Below are 20,136 nucleotides of genomic sequence, written 5' to 3' on the forward strand. Positions count from 1 at the left end.
ACAAAAACCTTCCATGATGCCAATAATTCCCCCATACCTACCCAATTAAATCATATATTAATTGTAATTCAATAGGGGTGATATACATTATAAAATGTGTAGCCTGTGACATGATGTATGTGGGCTGCACCACCAGAAAGTTCAAAATTCGAATTTTGGAGCACCTTAACTACATAAAAAATCCGCACAGTGTGAACACATCCAATGCGGCCAGACACTTTATTTGCAAACATGAAAGCCAAGTGCGCAATTTCAATTTTTTTGCAATAGAACAAGTGAGACTACCCAGCAGAGGAGGAGATTTTAAACGTCTGGTGAGATTAAGAGAAGCCTTCTGGATTTTCAAATTGAATACCAGGCATCCTAATGGCCTGAATATGAAAAAAGAGCTCTTGTATTTCTATTGATCAATGATCTTTTTGCATCATATTACCTTTTACATTGTAACTGAGAGTACTAGCGGGAGCGGGGAGGGGGAAAGAGCCTATGTCAGATATAGCAGTGGAACACTGTCACATATGGATCCATGCATGGATGAGGTTGTATATAGCTGGTGTGGTGTTCTACTGTTGTCATGACATTTGATATTCTACCATAATTGTATTATGTATACTGTTTTTATTGATGTTATATTTCACGTTTGATTTAATTGATAAACTGATGACTATATGTGGATGCATAAATTATCTATGCATATTGTAAAACACATGAGCACTGCTACATCTGGAAAATAAGAGGTTAAAGTGTGCTTTGCCTCCTCTGCTCCCCCGCCCTGCAGGTGGGGGGCAGTGAGTAATTACTCTACAAACCAACATAAAACTACCAGAGATAACACAGCTCATTATTACGACTAAGAACTATTGTTCGAAACACGTCAAAGTTGCTACACTTGTGGGTGGATGTCCTGTCTAAACTGTCTACTGCCTGAATAAAAGACGAAGATTTTAGCTACCAAAATCGTGAGTGCTGGAATTTCATTGTGCTTCGTATCAGATATTAAACTGATAAGAACAGATTTGATTTATTATTTTTTTTAAATAAATTTATTTACAACAACAAAAAACTTACATACATCAAAAACATAGAAGAATATGCATATCGCATTAACATTACATCTTTAACCAAGGATCTTAAATATTTAATCAAGGATCTCCATTTTGCGAATTTCCAAATTCCCTCTGAGTCCATCCCTCCTCCCTTCTTCCTGTCCCACAAATAAATCACATAAAGCCTAGATAGGAAAATTTTAACACATTCTTTCTCAGACACCATTTCCTTTTTAAACACTAACAAATTCCTCACATCCCACAGGCTTTCCATAACACATACGATAATGAACAATAACATTCTATTATTCATCCTTCCACACGCACCAATACCACACATAGCCACCTTCCAATTCATATACTCAACACCCGTCAAAGCTTTAACTAGCCCACCCACTCTTTTCCATACTCCATTCGCATACGCACAATCCCAGAATAAGTTTCTTACTGATTCAATCCCTCCACAACCTTCTCTTGGGCAAACTTCTACCCTGATCAGATCTCTTTTCTTCTAAACCTCGCGCATCGGCAAAATATTCTGTAATCCCATCCATACGTCTTTTTGTCTGTTTGTTACACCCGTTATTGACAACTTCTTCCACACAATTAACGCCTCACTCGATCTTAAACCCACTATATCACATGCAGTTTCCTTTTCTCTAACTTTCGCCAACACTTTCCTCTTATCTTTAACCGCCTCCGGACCGCCTAACGCAGGATCGCGTTCCGCAGGCGGCAGCCCTGCTCAGAGTCACGCATATATGCGTCATCTCGCGAGACGCGAGATTTCCTGTGAACGCACGCACACAGGCGCGCGTTTACAGGATCGGAAGGTAAGCGAGTGGATCTCCAGCCTGCCAGCGGCGATCGTTCGCTGGCAGGCTGGAGATGCGATTTTTTTTAACCCCTAACAGGTATATTAGACGCTGTTTTGATAACAGCGTCTAATATACCTGCTACCTGGTCCTCTGGTGGTCCCTTTTGTTTGGATCGACCACCAGAGGACACAGGCAGCTCAGTAATATGTAGCACCAAACACCACTACCTACACCCCCCCCTGTCACTTATTAACCCCTGATCACCCCATATAGACTCCCTGGTCACCCCCCTGTCATTGATCACCCCCCTGTAAGGCTCCATTCAGACGTCCGTATCATTTTTACGGATACACTGATACATGGATCGGATCCGCAAAACACATACGGACGTCTGAATGGAGCCTTATAGGGGGGGTGATCACCCCATATAGACTCCCTGATCACCCCCCTGTCATTGATCACCCCCCTGTTATTGATCACCCCCCTGTAAGGCTGCATTTAGATGTCCGTATGTTTTTTTCGGATCCGCAAAACACATACGGACATCTGAATGGAGCCTTATAGGGGGGTGATCAATGACAGGGGGGTGATCACCCCCCTGTAAGGCTCCATTCAGACATTTTTTTGGCCCAAGTTAGCGGAAATAAAAAAAATTTTCTTACAAAGTCTCATATTCCACTAACTTGTGTCAAAAAATAAAATCTCACATGAACTCACCATACTCCTCACGGAATCCAAATGCGTAATTTTTTTTGACATTTATATTCTAGACTTCTTCTCACGCTTTAGGGCCCCTAGAATGCCAGGGCAGTATAAATACCCCACATGTGACCCCATTTCAGAAAGAAGACACCCCAAGGTATTCCGTGAGGGGCATATTGAGTCCATGAAAGATTGAAATTTGTGTCCCAAGTTAGCGGAAAGGGAGACTTTGTGAGGAAAAAAATAATAATCAATTTCCGCTAACTTGTGCCAAAAATAAAAAAATTCTATCAACTCGCTATGCCCCTCATTGAATACCTTGGGGTGTCTTCTTTCCAAAATGGGGTCACTTGTGGGGTAGTTATACTGCCCTGGCATTCTAGGGGCCCTAATGTGTGGTAAGTAGTTTGAAATCAAAATGTGTAAAAAATGACCTGTGAAATCCTAAAGGTGCTCTTTGGAATGTGGGCCCCTTTGCCCACCTAGGCTGCAAAAAAGTGTCACACATGTGGTATTGCCGTACTCAGGAGAAGTTGGGCAATGTGTTTTGGGGTGTCATTTTACATATACCCATGCTGGGTGAGATAAATATCTTGGTCAAATGCCAACTTTGTATAAAAAAATGGGAAAAGTTGTCTTTTGCCAAGATATTTCTCTCACCCAGCATGGGTATATGTAAAAGACACCCCAAAAAACATTGCCCAACTTCTCCTGAGTACGGCAATACCACATGTGTGACACTTTTTTGCAGCCTAGGTGGGCAAAGGGGCCCACATTCCAAAGAGCACCTTTCGGATTTCACCGGCCATTTTTTACAGATTTTGATTTCAAACTACTTTGCACGCATTTGGGCCCCTAAAATGCCAGGGCAGTATAACTACCCCACAAGTGACCCGATTTTGGAAAGAAGACACCCCAAGGTATTTCGTATTGGGCATAGTGAGTTCATGGAAGTTTTTATTTTTTGTCACAAGTTAGTGGAATATGAGACTTTGTAAGAAAAAAAAAAAATCATAATTTTCCGCTAACTTGTGACAAAAAATAAAAAGTTCTTTGAACTCACTATGCCCATCAGCGAATACCTTAGGGTGTCTACTTTCCGAAATGGGGTCATTTGTGGGGTTTTTCTACTGTCATTGTAGAACCTCAGGAAACATGACAGGTGCTCAGAAAGTCAGAGCTGCTTCAAAAAGCGGAAATTCACATTTTTGTAGCATAGTTTGTAAACGCTATAACTTTTACCCAAACCATTTTTTTTTTTACCCAAGACATGTAGAACAATAAATTTAGAGAAAAATGTATATATGGATGTCGTTTTTTTTGCAAAATTTTACAACTGAAAGTGAAAAATTTAATTTTTTTGCAAAAAAATTGTTAAATTTTGATTAATAACAAAAAAAGTAAAAATGTCAGCAGCAATGAAATACCACCAAATGTAAGCTCTATTAGTGAGAAGAAAAGGAGTTAAAATTCATTTGGGTGGTAAGTTGTATGACCGAGCAATAAACGGTGAAAGTAGAGTAGTGCAGAAGTGTAAAAAGTGGCCTGGTCATTAAGGGTGTTTAAGCTAGGGGGGCTGAAGTGGTTAAATTCATTCATTCCAATTGACCATAAATCATGCTTTCTTATAAACCTCTCAATCATTTCATACCACACAGGACACTTAAAGGACACAGGCACTTTCACATCCCTTTCACACAACTTCAAACCATACATCATCCACCCAGCCATATACCCTCACCATACAAGCACTCTTACTCTGTTTTTCCACTAACGTCACAAACATTTTTATATAATTTAAACCCAGAAAGATTTCAAAATTAGGAAAATCCAAACCTCCATTCATTCCTTTCTTGCACATATATATCTCTCCTGAGCTTCTCCATGCGGCTCCCCCAAAGAAAAGTGAAAACTAATTTTTCAGCTTTCATTACTTTCCTTGAACACCCTGGATATACCCCTGCCACAAAAAGAATAATGGGCAAATTTACTGCTTTAATAATTAGTATTTTCCCAGTTAGCGACAGCTCCCTCATCCTCCAGAAATTAAGCTTTTTCTCTATCTTCCTACCACATTCATCCCAACTCTCAAATCATCATTCAGCCAAATACCTAACACCTTCACATCTTCCAGACACACACTCTTATCGCCAAAACATTTAAACACAGACTAAGGCTCCATTCACACGTCCGCAAAATGGGTCCGCATCCTTTCCTTCCCATTCATTCTCTTTGGGGACGGAATGTGCTGTCCGCATCCACATTTGCGGATCCGCATCCGTGCTTCAGTTTCCGCAAAAAAATAGAACATGTCCTATTCTTGTCCGCAATTGCGGACAAGAACAGGCATATTCTATTATGTCAGCAATGTGCGGTCCGCAAAATGCGGAACGCACATTGCCGTTTTGCGGATCCGTGGCTCCGTGTATCCGCAAAACACATTGCGGACGTGTGAATGGAGCCTAACTCCAATTAACCTTGAACACAGACGCACTACAAAACATATCCAACCATAACCTTCCTCTCCTCATAGTCGCTAAGTTCTCGCTCACAATCACAACGTCATCCATATATCATAACACTTTCACACATTTACCCATGCTCCCTGGTATCAACAAACCTTTCATCACTTTGTCCTTTCTTATAAGGCATAATAATACTTCAATCACACTAATGAAGAGTACAGGAGACATCGGGCACCCTTGTCTCACTCCACTACGTACTTCCACCTTTTTACTCAGCCATCCATTTACCAAGATTTCACTTGACACATCATCATACAAACTTTTAACACTATCCGCAAATTCCTTAGGAAACCCCATTTTCTCCAGAACCGCAAACATGAAATGATGTGCCACTCTGTCATAGGCCTTTTCAAAGTCTATTGCCAACAACATACACTTCTGTTTCCTGGTCAAGCAGTCACCAATCACATCTCTCAACAAAATTAAATTTTTACACATCCTTCTTCCTGGCACTGCACATACCTGATCCTCATTCACAACACTACCAATCACTTCACGCATCCGATTTGCTAAAAACTTACTAAACACCTTATAATCCACGTTCAGGAGGGTAATAGGCCTCCAGTTTTCTAATCTATTTTTTTCACCTTTCTTCTTAAAGATCAACACCACAACTCCTTCTTTCATTGAGGCATTTATTACCCCCTTCTCCCACATGTACCTACATACCTCTACAAAATCACTCCCAATCGAATCCCACACTTTCACATATAGTTCAATTGGAAGTCCGTCCTTTCCAGGTGTTTTATTTTTTTTTACAACTTCACACCACCTTCTTTATTTCTTCTATAGAAATATCTTCGCACAAGAACTCTTGATCTTTCACACTTAGTTTTTCATCCAAGACTTTCATCACCTCCACCATTAAGCCCCTATCAATCCATTTCTCACTATACAGATTTCCATAGAAATCTTCAACAACCCCAATCACACTTCTACCCTTCACACACTCTCCCTTATTATTGATTATTTCCTGCATATCTTCCTTCTTTCCGCATACCTTTTTAAAGAAAAATCTTGAACATTTTTTATTCTTTTCAATATTATCAACCTTGGACCAAAAGATTATCTCTTTCCCTTTTCTCTCTATGATCAATTTCTTTTCCCTTTTTGCTTCCTCCAACAAATCTTTAACATCCACACCCATTCCACTCAGTTTCCACAACCATTTAATCCTCTTATTTAATTCAGTATATTCATTCTTCAGTCTTCTTGCTCTCTTATATCCCTGTCCCCTAAAAAAAAAAAAATATTCTAGACTTCACCCATTCCCACCACAGTAACACAATCACAAACTAATTCTTCCTCAACTTCCATCTTTAATACTGATACCTAAAGGCTTTCATTATTCTCTCATCCTCCAACAACATCATATTTAGTTTCCATACCCCTCTACCATACAAACACTCTTCCTCACTTTCCACGCAAACAGACAAACACATACGATCAGTAAAAATAGCATTATACTGTACCATTTTTGGACACTTTAAATTTTTTGAAAGAAAAACATAATCAATCCTAGAGGTAATAGCTCCTTTATCCGATATAAAGGTAGCAGGTGGTGGCTTTCCTAGAACTAAAACAGAATCAAAGAAAGAAAAATCTAAGATTATTTTCTGTAACTTACTTCCCGTTACATCCATCTTCTCTCCTTCTATACAACAATTAAAATCACCTAGAAGAAAAGTCGAAAACCTACCTACTAAAAAGAAATACAATTTGTCCAACAATTCTAATCTCTCTTTTTTCCCTGTTGGACAATAAACATTTATTACTCTAAACCGCCACCCTTTATAATTAATTATTGCTGATACATCTCCCCACCTCCACCACAGTGTAACTTTCAATAGAGAAGTCTTTGTGCGCCAACATAATCCCCACACCATCATTCCTGTTAGTACAAGAACCCGACCATATTGATTCTCCATATGGCCATTCATTTGCACATATAGATTCATTAATACCACACTCCTGGAGACATGCTACATCAGGGCTGTGATTTCTGATATAGTCAAAAATTGCAGTTCGTCTTGATCTTGCCTTCAACAATCTTACATTTAGGGATATGACATGAACCGCAATTTGTCTCCCCATTGCAAAATTTTGTCCCTGGTATAATTACCAATACCCCATTGTCTCTTTATCCTATCCCGCCTGGAGGCTGGCTTCCTCCGGAGCAAAAGTTCCTCGAACCTGCCTCGTTTAAAAATGACTAGTTGTCCGGGATACAGGACTCTGGGTATACCTCTTGCCTTACCGGACTTTGCACATCCGCCATAAATTGTGGTGGGGTCAGGCGGGGTTTCTTTACCGCTGAGACCACAACTTCTTTTGCTGACCTTGTAGACGCCGGCATAATATCACTAGTGGAGGCAAAATCACCTTGTCCTCCTCCACTTTCACTCTGTGGCTCCTCCATTTCATCCCACCTGAGGACCTCAGGGGTTCTGGCTGAGGACAAGTCCACTTCCCCCTCTCCCTGAAGAACTGTGAGGGGCTCAAAAAGCTGAGGAAAAACCTCCTCCACCTGAGATACTTCCATCTCAAGATTTCCTACAACTCCCCCAGGGGAAATGGGGGGGTCCTTCACTTTGCTGGACGGTATCTGCTTGCTGTAAAACAGTCTGTGATTGTACAGGCGGTGGAAGAGATTGAACTGCGGTCTGCAGCAACTGAACAGGAGTTTGTGATGGCTGAACTACAGTATAGGGTACTTGCTGAAACAAAGTCCGAGATGGTCCTGCAGCACTAGCCCTGGCAGCATCAGCATACGACTTTGTCTTTGTTGCTTTGAAACCACGGGAGGGACAATTTTTGAAAGCATGCCCCTCCTCCCCACACAAATTGCATACCATAGCATTAGGACAGTTCTTGGCAAAATGTCCATCTTTCTGGCACTTTTGACATACAATCTTATTTTGGTCACAATTTTCCTGAACATGTCCATATATTTGGCACTTGCGACAATAACTTGGTGCGTCCTCTGTCCTTACTCAGAGTAAAACTTTGAGGTGGATGACACATACCACCTGGCCCCGAGGGGTCAGGACGGAACCGCACAAAGTATTTATGTTTCCCCGTTCACAGTCCATGAGTACCCATCACCTTGTGGGAGTAGACAACTTTCTCGCAGAACTTGGACAAAAAAAGGAAAATATCATCTGTATCCACATAAGGATTAAACATAAAAACTATCAAATGGACATCTCTGTTATACAGCACAGTAAATATCAAACCGTCCAATTCAGGATTGTTCTTACTTGCCTCCAAAAAAAGATAAAGGTTGTGACATGCAGCAATGGATTGCAAAACCAAAGTCAGTCTTCCTCCAATACGGTCTTGGAGACACAAAATGTCGGATTTGTTGACATGCATATTCATCGTCCCCGGCGAAGTCTATCCTCACGCCCATCTTTGCTTGATGATCGCCTTCCCAGGTAATTCTGGACTAAGCCGCTCCGCTATAGCAACAGGGAGGTAAGACAACGGCTATAAACCAGTGCCCCCCTCCCAGGCCGAGGAGTCAGGTACCCTCACCACCCCCTCCTCTGACAAGATACTGGATCTTAGCCAAAAGACCGAGAAGAGATAACCCGCTTGGCCTCAACAACTGGGCTGCTTATCCACAATGCAGAGCACTTCTCAAGGTAACAGCCTACAGGCCCGAGCCCCTTCTTTCTCTCACAAACCAGGGAAAACGTGCGTGCGTCCTACGCTCAGAAATCACCAGCATGCTCCTCTTCGTGTTCGCCATCTGCATAGCTCCGCCCACCCGCCACTTTTGGTCACGCCTTTTATTCGCACAAAATTCCTGGTGCCAAAGCACGCCAAGAAGAAAAACTGATAAGAGGAGTGAATGGAGAAGTAGTGAGAAAAAAAATAAAAATAAAAGGGGGGATGCATTGTTGAGTGTTCCGTCAGGGCCCTTGTGATGTCATCCAGTGACCTGACCTTACTTGACCTCTGACCTGACAAGCCTCCTGTGACACGTGCAGTGTTCCGTCCATTGTCCAGACAAGGTAGGTACAGCTGCTGCTGATACATAGGAAGTGCTGGACTACCTTTTAGCCTCCAAGTAATCCAGTTCAAAAGATCCACAAGAGGGAGACACAGGCAAACTTTACTCATTTAATAAAGCACTGAAAAAGGAAAATGGTTACATCCAGCCAACTTGCTACAAAAGGGTCAATTGCCAGGAACAACTCAGGAGCCCTCCCAGGTGTGCACAACAGGCCCAAATCAAACCCAAGGTAGGGTGCGTGGAGGTCCAAACACTTCATTCAGGTGATAAGCCAATTAACTAACTTATCAGTCTTAATTGGATTTGGGGTGTGAGGATAGGGATGAGCGAACCCGAACTGTATACATTTTCGTAAAAGTCCGGGTTCGGGTTCGGGGTTCGGTGCTTTCTTGGCGCTTTTTGAAAGGCTGCAAAGCAGCCAATCAACAAGCGTCATACTACTTGCCCCAAGAGGCCATCACAGCCATGCCTACTATTGGCATGGCTGTGATTGGCCAGTGCAGCACGTCACTCTGCTATGATCAGTTCAGGGAGAGGATGCAGCTGCTGCTGTTAGGGAGAGATTAGGCAGGGATTTACTCAGCAAAGGATCTACAGCTGTGGATCATTGAACTGCTGCTATTTAATTGCTCACTGTTTTTAGGCTGCCCAGAGCGTTTTTATGTCACTTTTTTCTTGGCTGATCGGCGGCCATTTTGTGTCTTGTGGTGCGCCAGCACAAGCTGCCACCAAGTCCATTTAGCCATTAATTATGTGGTTATTTTTTTTGCTATATCCTACATCAGGGGCTTGGCTGTGCTTGCTATTTTATTGAGGGGTAAAATACAATTGGCCAAAATAGCAGTACCCTAAATCTGGTGTTTCACCTGTGGCTAGCCAATTGTAATACTGTCTGCTGTCTGCCGAAGCACAGTTTTTGTTCTGGGTTGAATACAATTCCCAACTTAGCAATCCCCTAAATATTTTTTTTCTGCTGTATCAGGCCAAGTTTAAATTGATCCATAAACGGGTATATTAGATTGAAGGTGCGGATAGTGTCATCCTCAATAACTTCACACGCTACCGTTCATTTCCAAGTTTAAATAATTCTGTCCATGAACGTATACCTGTCACCCAGCGCCTAAATAATAGGCCTAAAATTTATATTCAGCTCAATCTGTGTTTATTGCTGAGGCTGGTCAATTTATGGCCTGTTCCAGTGGTGGGTGACATGAAGCATGATTCTCTGCTATGACATGAACCCTGATTCTCTGCTATGGGACCTCTCTCCTCTGTCTGGGTGCTGGGGCCTAAAAATATCTGACAACGGCCTGTTCCAGTGATGGGTGACATGAAGCATGATTCTCTGCAATGGGACCTCTCTCCTCTGTCTGGGTGCCGGGGTCTAAATATCTGACAGTGGCCTGTTCCAGTGGTGGGTGACATGAAGCCTGATTCTCTGCTATGGGACCTCTCTCCAATTGATATTGGTTAATTTGTATTTATTTTATTTTTATTTTTATTCATTTCCCTATCCACATTTTTTTGCAGGGGATTTAACTACATTTTGCTGACTTTTGCAGCACTCTAGCCCTTTCCTGGGCTGTTTTACAGCCTTTTTAGTGCCGAAAAGTTCGGGTCCCCATTGACTTCAATGGGGTTCGGGACAAAGTTCGGGTCGGGTTCGGATCCCGAACCCGAACGTTTCCGGGACGTTCGGCCGAACTTCTCGAACCCGAACATCCAGGTGTTCGCTGAACTCTATGTAAGGAGACTAGCTGGCTGGGTTGCTTGGTGGAAGGATGCTTGCAATCAATTGATTTCATTCTGTTTTTTCATACTGGATTAGAAGGGGTGCATCGGTCCTGGAGGTACTGCAATACCAGGTCAATGCGTGGAGTGGACAGAGCAAGCTCTTTTTCCATCTCCCTGTTCGAATAATCCATTTAATATATGGTCCCCAGATAGGGGACGTATCAGATATTAAACTGATAAGAACAGATTTTTTTTTTTTAAGTTGACTACCCCAAAGGGGTATATTTTATTTAAGATCAATTTTTAAATAAATAAAAACTCCTCATTATAAATATTAATTTACAACATATAAAAGAGTTTTTAAATATATAAAATAACTGATCCCCATTCCTTTAAAAAAACATTTATGACACATAAAAGGAGCATTCTTCTTGTCAATTAAAAAATAATTATGCATTTCATCTAAAACCATCTTTAAATAATTTCCCTCTGTTATAACCTCGTTTTTAAAACATAAAATATTCCTAGCAGACCACAGAGCTGCTTTGACACAGTTAGTGATCTACCATGCCATAGTCCTTTTAATTCTTGATGGGCATTCCAGACTCCCATAAAAAACACCGTCCATTGTTAGAGCTTTTAGTCCAGTTATCTTCTTCATCAAGGGGAGCATTTTAGTTTTTTTTTTTTTTGCGAAATAACAATAGTAAAATAAATTAAAAACATCCTCCTCCTCTCTGCATGCTCCACTGGGACACTCCGCGGTGCTCGTCAATCCTCTTCGGTGCTGGAATGCCCGGCATGGAAGACACTCGTGTACGCAGCTCCAGGCCAGGTCTTTCTGCGAATTAAAAAAATAGTTAATACTTGTGTCTTTCCATATTTGTTTACATCTAATTTCGCTAAAATTCTTGATAGGGGATGTCAACTTTTCATTCTCGATTTCTTTTAAAATTTCTTTACTGTTTTTTAAAATATCTACCCTTTTTTGGCTTAAATTAAAAGAATTCGTTACTTTTTCTAAAATCTTATAAGAACTGGATAAATTAAAAGATTATGGGGAATTTAAAACCGTCTCAAACCACCCATTCCTCCTCATAAAATATCCAGTGTTGTAACGCATAAAATAAGACCAATAGTTATCTTTAAAAAGGGCATTAAAACAGAAGCTAAAATATTTAATTAAAAGAATAGTTTTAATATCGGGGAAATCCTTTCCCCCATTGCATTTGGGAAGCATTACCGTGATTCTTCGTAGCTTGTCCATCTTACAACCCCAGAAAAAATTAAAACATACTTTATTAATTTTCTTAAAAACACGGTCAGATGGATGGAACACCATACTTAAATACAATAAAATAGGTAAAATTATAATTTTTATAATTAAAACTTTTCCCTCCATCGTCAGCTTCCTCAAATTCCACATACACAATTTTTTATTTATTTTTTCGGTTGCCGCATCCCAATTCCTGAGGCCATCGTTCGACTCAGACTCAGGAATGTCTATATCATTTAAAATATTGCTTTTGTTAAAATTAATTTTAAAACCGGAGCCACAACAAAAATGTTCTACTATTTGGAAGCTTTCTGGATTGTAGGGGTGTCCCTACAAATCACCGCAACATCGTCAATGGACCCCACTACTTTTGCCTCTAGTCCACCCCCACCCGGCAGGGGGACTCCGCGTATCTGCTTATTATTCCTTAAGTGGATTAAAAGAGGCTCCAAGGTGCAAATAAAAAGTAGTGGGGACAACGGACACCCCTGTTTCACTCCCGACCATAAAAAGACATCCTGAGTCTTAAAACCATTAATTAAAATCTTGCTGGTACAATGGTCATAAAAGGCTCTCAAAGATTGTACAAACCCCTCTGGTATACCCATTTTCTTTAAAACCTGAAACAGATAAAAATGTGACACACGGTCAAAAGCTTTTTCTAAATCTAAAGATAAAATGGCAACTTTTCCTCTTCTTTCGTTAATATCATTAATAACATCTTTTAAAAGGTTTAAATTATACTTCTCAGATACTTCTCCCGGGCACCCCGCAGACCTGGTTCTGGTAAATAATTTTTGGATTTTTTTTTTTTACCTGTTTGTGCATAGCTTTGCCATTATTTTGTAGTCGCAACACAGTAAGGCGATGGGTCTCCAGTTTCTGATGTCGCTCTTATCCCCTTTTTTATATAATAACGATACTTCACCTTTCTTCCAGGAGCCCAGGAGAACCTTGGACCTAAAAACCTCTTTAAAAAGATAAAACAAGTCCTCTTTTAAAATGCCATAAAAAGTAATATAAAACTCATTGGGTATTCCATCGGGGCCAGGCACTTTCTCCTTCTTAAAACTTTTGATTGTTTCTAAAACTTCTTGCTCTGTAATATCCTGTAATAAAAATCTTTGAGAGTCAGAGTCTAAAATATTCTCAATCCCCTTCAGTGAGTCTTTCATAAAAGATTTGTCTATTTTCTTTTCATTAAATGAATCTGAATAAAACTCATGCGCCATTTTTAAAATACCTTGTGCATTTTTTTCTCCCCCAAGCTCTGGGTACGTCTATCTTGGATTTTTTTTAAAAAGTACCTGGAGCAGGTTTCATTTTCTTCGAGGTGTTTCACTTTGGAGTGGAACATGAATTCTTTACCTTTCTTCTCCAGGCACCGTGATATTTCTTTTTTACTTTCTAAAATTTCTTTTTTCATATCAATACCCAGATCTCGGAGCTTGTATTGCGTCTGCAGACGGGTATTTAGGTGGTCATAAAAATCCCTTTTTTCCCGGGCTTTGATTTTCCCTATATTAATAAAAAAAGTTCTTATTTTCCCCTTCATTACCTCCTACCATTCGGTGATTGGCATTCTGGGGTTCTTTACCCGTCTGCAGCGCTTATAAAATGTAATAAAATCAGATAAAACCTTTGAATCTTTTAAAAGAGAGACATTTAGTTTCCATGTTTTTTTCGTTTTATACTTGCCACCAAACTGTACCTTAAAAGATAAAAATTTGTGATCGGAAAAAATATTAGTTAAAAGCTCACAATTAAAAGGCAGTACTTGATAAGAGCAGAAGATAAAATCAATTCTAGATTTACAATTTGCGTTACTCCAGGTGACGCCGGCCTCTTCAGATAAATGACTATTACACTTTTTAAAAACGTCAGTGAGCTTGAAATCTATGACAATATTTTTTAGCAGAGAGGAGGATCCGTCATAGTTTCTGCTCACTGCATTAGAGAACCGGCGTTCACCTCTTAAAATACAATTAAAATCTCCTGCTAAAATCAATGGCTCAGAATCATTTATAAAAAGGGGTAAAATCTCTAGCATTTCAATTCTTTCCTTCTTATCTGTAAAACCATAAAAATTTAAAAACTGCCATCTAATACCATCGATAAAAGCTTTAACTAATAAAACTCCCCGGTAAAGTCTCATTAATATGGTCTATTAAAATATCCCTTGAATAAAATAGCCACACCCCCGACTTATTTCCGTTGGACCCGGACCACACTGAAGGTCCATCCTTCCAGTCCGCCTTATATTTATTGTAATTTTGTCTGTGGGGGATGCAGCATTCTTGTAAAAAAAAACAACACTGTAGCCGATAAAATAGATAAATAATTAAAAAGAGCAACTCTTCTAGATTTTGAGTGCATGCTCCTGGTGTTTAGGGAAATACCTTCTAAAATAGCCATAATAAAAGATTAAAAGGGGAGTTTTTATCATCTTACCTAGGCACAGTTTCAGACAGCATCAGCAATGCCAGGGTACTCGTTACCGCTCTCCTCCCCACCTAACACCCCAGATGTCACGGTGTCCATCGAGCCGGTCGGAGAGGAGCTACCGTCGCTCAGCTGGCCCCCCTCATCTCCCAGCACGTTCCCCGGAGGGTGCTCCCAGATCGAGCCCATGGGAGCAATATCGGGTGTCGGAGCCGCGACGTCGCCCCTCTCTCTTTCCGGGGCAGAGGTTTCGTTCATTTCGGTTTCGGGGATGGTATTAGTGACCTCTACCCCACCGCTTGGGTGAGGAGAGAGGCTTTGTAGGGTGCCCTCGGGATCTGCCACTGGTCCCCCAGTTGATGTCCCCCTTAGGTCACCCTTAACCACACTCGCTTAATCCCTCCTTTTTTTAGACGCCGCGGCTCCACCTGGATCCTCCGTAGTGCTGGGCCCAGGGACCAAGTGTGAGCCAGGCGGATCAGCATCATCCAGTCCGCTCTTATTCTCCCTTCCTGGTGGAAGGGTTTTGTCTGTCCGCTGATCACTGGACTTTCGCTTATTTCGCTTCTCCTTCGGTTCACCTGGTTGGGGGGCCTGCTCGAGGTATCCATTTTCTCTGGCTCCTCTCCTTGGGGTTGTGGTTCGGCTTTCTCTTTTTCTTCCGGTTGTGGATCCGTCGTTTCCCCTGGCCGCCTCTGCTGTCCTGGCTGTGCCCTAAAATCAGATTTAAAAGGACAGTCACGGGAGAGATGGCCTAGTCTTGTACATGCATAACATCTTTTACCTGTGGCACACTCTCTCGTCTCATGTTGGGTGCTGCCACAGTTTTTGCATGTACTCTCACACGTTTCAGCATAGTGACCGTATTGCTTGCAATTCCTACAGAATGGTGGCATATTAGAAAAAAACATGTCTCCTACCATGTCTCCCAGTTTAAAACGGGCTGGGGGTAAGATGAAACCTCCAGGATGTTTGGAATCACGGCAACCGATGACTTTAAACAGCCATTTTGACGTCCAGATCCCGACAGTATTCAGAATTTTTCTAAAAGCAATAATCTTTTTAAAATATGTAGCTAAAAAGGCAGAAATAATATTAACATCAGCAAAAGGTAAATACATTTTTATAATAACGGTTAATGATTCATCACATTCATTTATCTTTGCTGGAATTTTAGCTAAAACACTTTTAAAAATACCATTTTGGGTGAATGTTACGTCATACACCCGACGCCTAGTATAGTCTTGTATGGCCAAGATCTCATGTTTCTGTATACCAAAAACACCATACAAGACTTCCTTTACCAAATACTCCAATATATATATAGGCGTATAGTATCTTTAACCTTAGCATACTCCGGGATCTGGTGCTCTTCTTCTTCCTCTTGTCTGGTTATATTTTCTCAAAATTTTTTGGTTCCTCCTCTGGATTTTTCTCTTCTTGCTCCTTCTCTTTCTCTAGCTCCGTCATCTTTCGAATTCTTCCTCTGGGGTTCTCCCTTCTTTTCGCCTTTCTTCTTCCTCTCCACTATGGTAAATTTTCCTCCTCCTCCTCCTCCTCCTTCTTCTCCGACTCCTCCTCCTCGGTCGTCTGCCATAGATGGACCTTTGGCGCTTTGTCTATGTGGACAATAGATATAAATGTTCCCCTAGCCAACCGGAGACTTCTAGGGGTAACGGGGGATTGCAACCCGACGCACCTGGGACTAAGCCTCTCTCCCAATAGCAGCAGGGGGGTGAAGTCCAGGCGATAAACCTAGGACGATCCCCCCAGGCCGAGAGAGAGGGTACCCGAGTGCTACCTTCTGACGCAGAAACAAGTGCAGACCACAAGGATTTTTTTTTTTTTTTTTTTAACCTCAGGTTCAATTTTAGCAACGTAATAAACAAAATCATATTTACTTTCAAGTTGCCTCAATCAAATAATCATAGGTTTCTTTTTATTTCTTTTTTGTTTTCTTTATTTAATTAGAGCACCATCCTATACCAGAAACCTCCACTTTTTGTGTTTCCACACACCCTCTGCATCCGTCCCATTCTTCTTGATGTCCCAAACATAAATAACATACAATCTCGCTAAAATTAAATTAACACAATCAACCTCAGGTATTTCTTTCCTCTTGAAAACAAATAAACTTTGTACATCCCATAAGGTTTCCATAACACACATTACTATAAATCACATCATCCTCAAATTTGATTTCCCAGAAGCCCCTAATCCAAACATCGCACATCTTTCATTAACATAAACAACACCTGTTAATTCTTTAATCAATCCACCAAGTTTCCTCCACACTTCTTTAGCATATTTACAATCCCACATTAAATGCGTAACAGACTCACTTTCTCCACAACTTCTTCTTGAACATAGTTCAGATCTTATCAACTCTCTTCTCTTTTGCACTTCCCGCACGGGTAAAATATTATGATAGGTCATCCAAGCAATCCCTTTTTGTCTATTTGTCACACCAGTTATCGAAAAATTCTTCCATACCTTAATTGCAACATCCACTCTTAAATTTAGAATATCACACAGAATTTCACTCTGCCGCATCTTACTCAAACAAGCTTCTTATCTTTAAAGACATTCATATCGCAAGCCCACAAATCATTTTCCTTAATAAAACTTTCAATCATCATATACCATACAGGACATTTGAAAGCAACAGGCACTCTCGCATCTCTTGCAAACCACTTTAAGCCATACAACATCCATCCAGCAGCATACCTTATCATACATGCACTCTTACTATTTTTAGCTAATAAACAAACAATCATTTTGATATAATTAATACCTAAAAACCATAGAATTTTCACAATACCTAACCCACCATTCTCAATCAACTTATATACATATTCTCTCTTCAGTCTTTCCATGCGGCTATTCCAAAAAAATGTAAAAATCATTTTCTCAACACGCATCAACTTTCCCCTATTTGTAGGATATACACAGAATATAAACAAAATGATCGGCAAGACAACAGTCTTAATTATCAATATTTTACCAGTAAAGGTAAGATCTCTTATCCTCCAAAAATTTAGCTTTCTCTCAATTTTCTTGCCACATTCATCCCAACTTTCATTTCCTTTCAAATCCTCATTAAACCATACCCCCAACACTTTCACAGCTCCTACTTCATTTCTCACATCTTCAAGTCTAACATCCTTGTCCCCAAAACATTTGAATATACACTTATCCCAATTCACTCTAAATCCAGACACACCACAAAATAAATCTAGACACAATCTTCCCCTTCTTATTGCAGCCATATTATCATTTAAAATAACTATATCATCCATATAACTTAATACATTCACAGTTTTACCCATACTCCCCGGAATCAATAAACCACTCATAACCTTATCTTTCCTCATAAAACATAACAAAACCTCAATCACACAAATAAAAAGCATAGGCGACATCGGGCATTCCTCTCTCACTCCCGATTTGATTAAAATTTCTTCACTCAGTCTTCCATTCACCAAAAATCTACTCCTAGCATCTTTATATAAACATTTCACACATTCCAAAAACACATTCGGAAAAACCATCCTCTGCAAAACTACAAACATAAATTTGTGTGCAACTCTATCAAATGCTTTCTCGAAATCTACCAAAAAAAACATACATTTCATTCTACTACTCAAACTATCTCCAATTAAGTCACGTAACAAAACTAAATTATCAAACATACTTCTCCCCGGCACCGCACATACTTGATTTTCTCCCACTATACTTCCTATCACTCTTCTCATTCTACCTGCCAACAATTTAGTAAATATTTTATAGTCCGCATTCAACAAGGAGATAGGTCTCCAATTCTCAAGTTTCTTTTTATCATATCAGAACAACCACACCTTCTTTCATACTCTGACCCAATACCCCATTCTCCCACATAAATTTACAAACCTCCGCTTGATCTTCCCCCATCCAATCCCAAGCCTTCGCATATACATCTACCGGAATCCCATCCATTCCAGGCGTCTTATTTTTCTTGCTTCCCATAACAGCGGCTTTTATTTCTTCAATCATAATATCATTGCTCATAATTTCACATTCCTCCTCATTAAGTCTACCATCCAAATGTCTTAACACATCATTCATTAAACTTCTATCAATCCATTTCTCAGATTTTTTTTTTTATAATAATCCACCACCTAATCTATTACATTTGTACCAGTAACACATTCCCCTTTCTCATTTAAAATAACATCCATACTTGTTTTTTCCCCACACATATTTTCTTAAAAAAGAATCAGGTGCATTTCTCATTCTTTTCCAAACACTCTACTTTAGACCTATAAATTATTTGTTTTCCTTTTTCCTCAATAATTTTCTTTCTCTGCATTCTTACCTCTTCCAATAAATCATTAACCTCCACCCCTAATCCCCTTAGTTTTAATAACCATTCATACCTTAAATTTAATTCATTATATTCATTCCTCAACATCCTCGCCTTTTTATATCCCCATCTTCTAAAGAAAATTTTAATTTTAAACTTCACCCATTCCCACCAACTTAACACATCACTATACACGCATTTCTCTCCATTTCTTATACTCTTTCTTAAAAGCATTTAGAATAACTTTATCTTCCAACAAACTTACATTCAGTTTCCATACCCCACACCCGTACTCTTTCTCAATATCACTTTCCACCCTACACAACAACATCATATGGTCTGAAAAGACATCTTTTTGTATCCAATCAGAACACTTCAAACCATTGTTCAAAAATACAAAATGTATTCTTGAAGAAGTATTCCCTCTATCTGATTTATAAGTGTCTAAATTTGACTTACCCATACTCCCCGCTGCATCTACAAAGGAAAAGTCTACAATAATCTTACTTAACTTACCCCCGGTCACATCCTTTTTTCCACCCTCAATCACACAATTGAAATCACCCAAAAGAATTGTGGGTAACTTCCCAGACAAAAATACGCATAATTTTTCCAACAAATCCAATCTCTCTTCTTTCTTAACAGATCCATACACATTCACAACACGCATCTTCCACCTCCTATATTTAACTATTGCTACCACACACCTACCTACCTCCACCACCGTATAACTATCAAAATTAAGCTCCTTATTTTTTAGTAAAATCCCCACCCCATCATTTCTATTTGATGCAGATCCAGACCAAATAGAAGCCCCATCAGTCCAATCTTTTTCAGCAGCAGAATCTGTTATTCCGCATTCCTGTAAAGCAATAATGTCAGCCTTCTGAGTTTTTAAAAAGTCAAATAAGGCAATTCTTTTGGCTCTGGATTTTAAAGATCTCACATTCAAGGATAGTGTATCAAATGTAAGACAGGCTGCCATGTAAGGATTTTATCACGGACATAGTTTCCGATCCCCCATGGTTTTCTCAACCTATCCCTCCTGGATCTGGGAAGCCTGCGCCGTAGCCCCCGTCCCCTAAAAAAGACACATGATCCGGAATTTTGGGTTCAGGATACATACCCACTCTTATAGGGCTAGCTTCAATCTCGTCTCCTGATGACAAGAGAACTTTCTGCCTTTTGGGGGCCGCTCCACCATCTTCCTCTGCAGACCTTGTTGGTGTG

At 40.1% G+C, this 20,136-nt stretch overlaps 1 non-coding gene across 1 annotated transcript; it reads right to left on the reverse strand.

Annotated features, from left to right (window-relative positions):
* Nucleotides 1-10,940: 10,940 nt before the first annotated feature.
* Nucleotides 10,941-11,129, reverse strand: LOC121006389. The gene has a single exon (XR_005780241.1). It is a non-coding gene; the product is annotated as a U2 spliceosomal RNA (small nuclear RNA).
* Nucleotides 11,130-20,136: the final 9,007 nt, after the last annotated feature.

This window comes from Bufo bufo, chromosome 6, assembly GCF_905171765.1.
Source record: "Bufo bufo chromosome 6, aBufBuf1.1, whole genome shotgun sequence".
Taxonomy (NCBI): domain Eukaryota; kingdom Metazoa; phylum Chordata; class Amphibia; order Anura; family Bufonidae; genus Bufo; species Bufo bufo.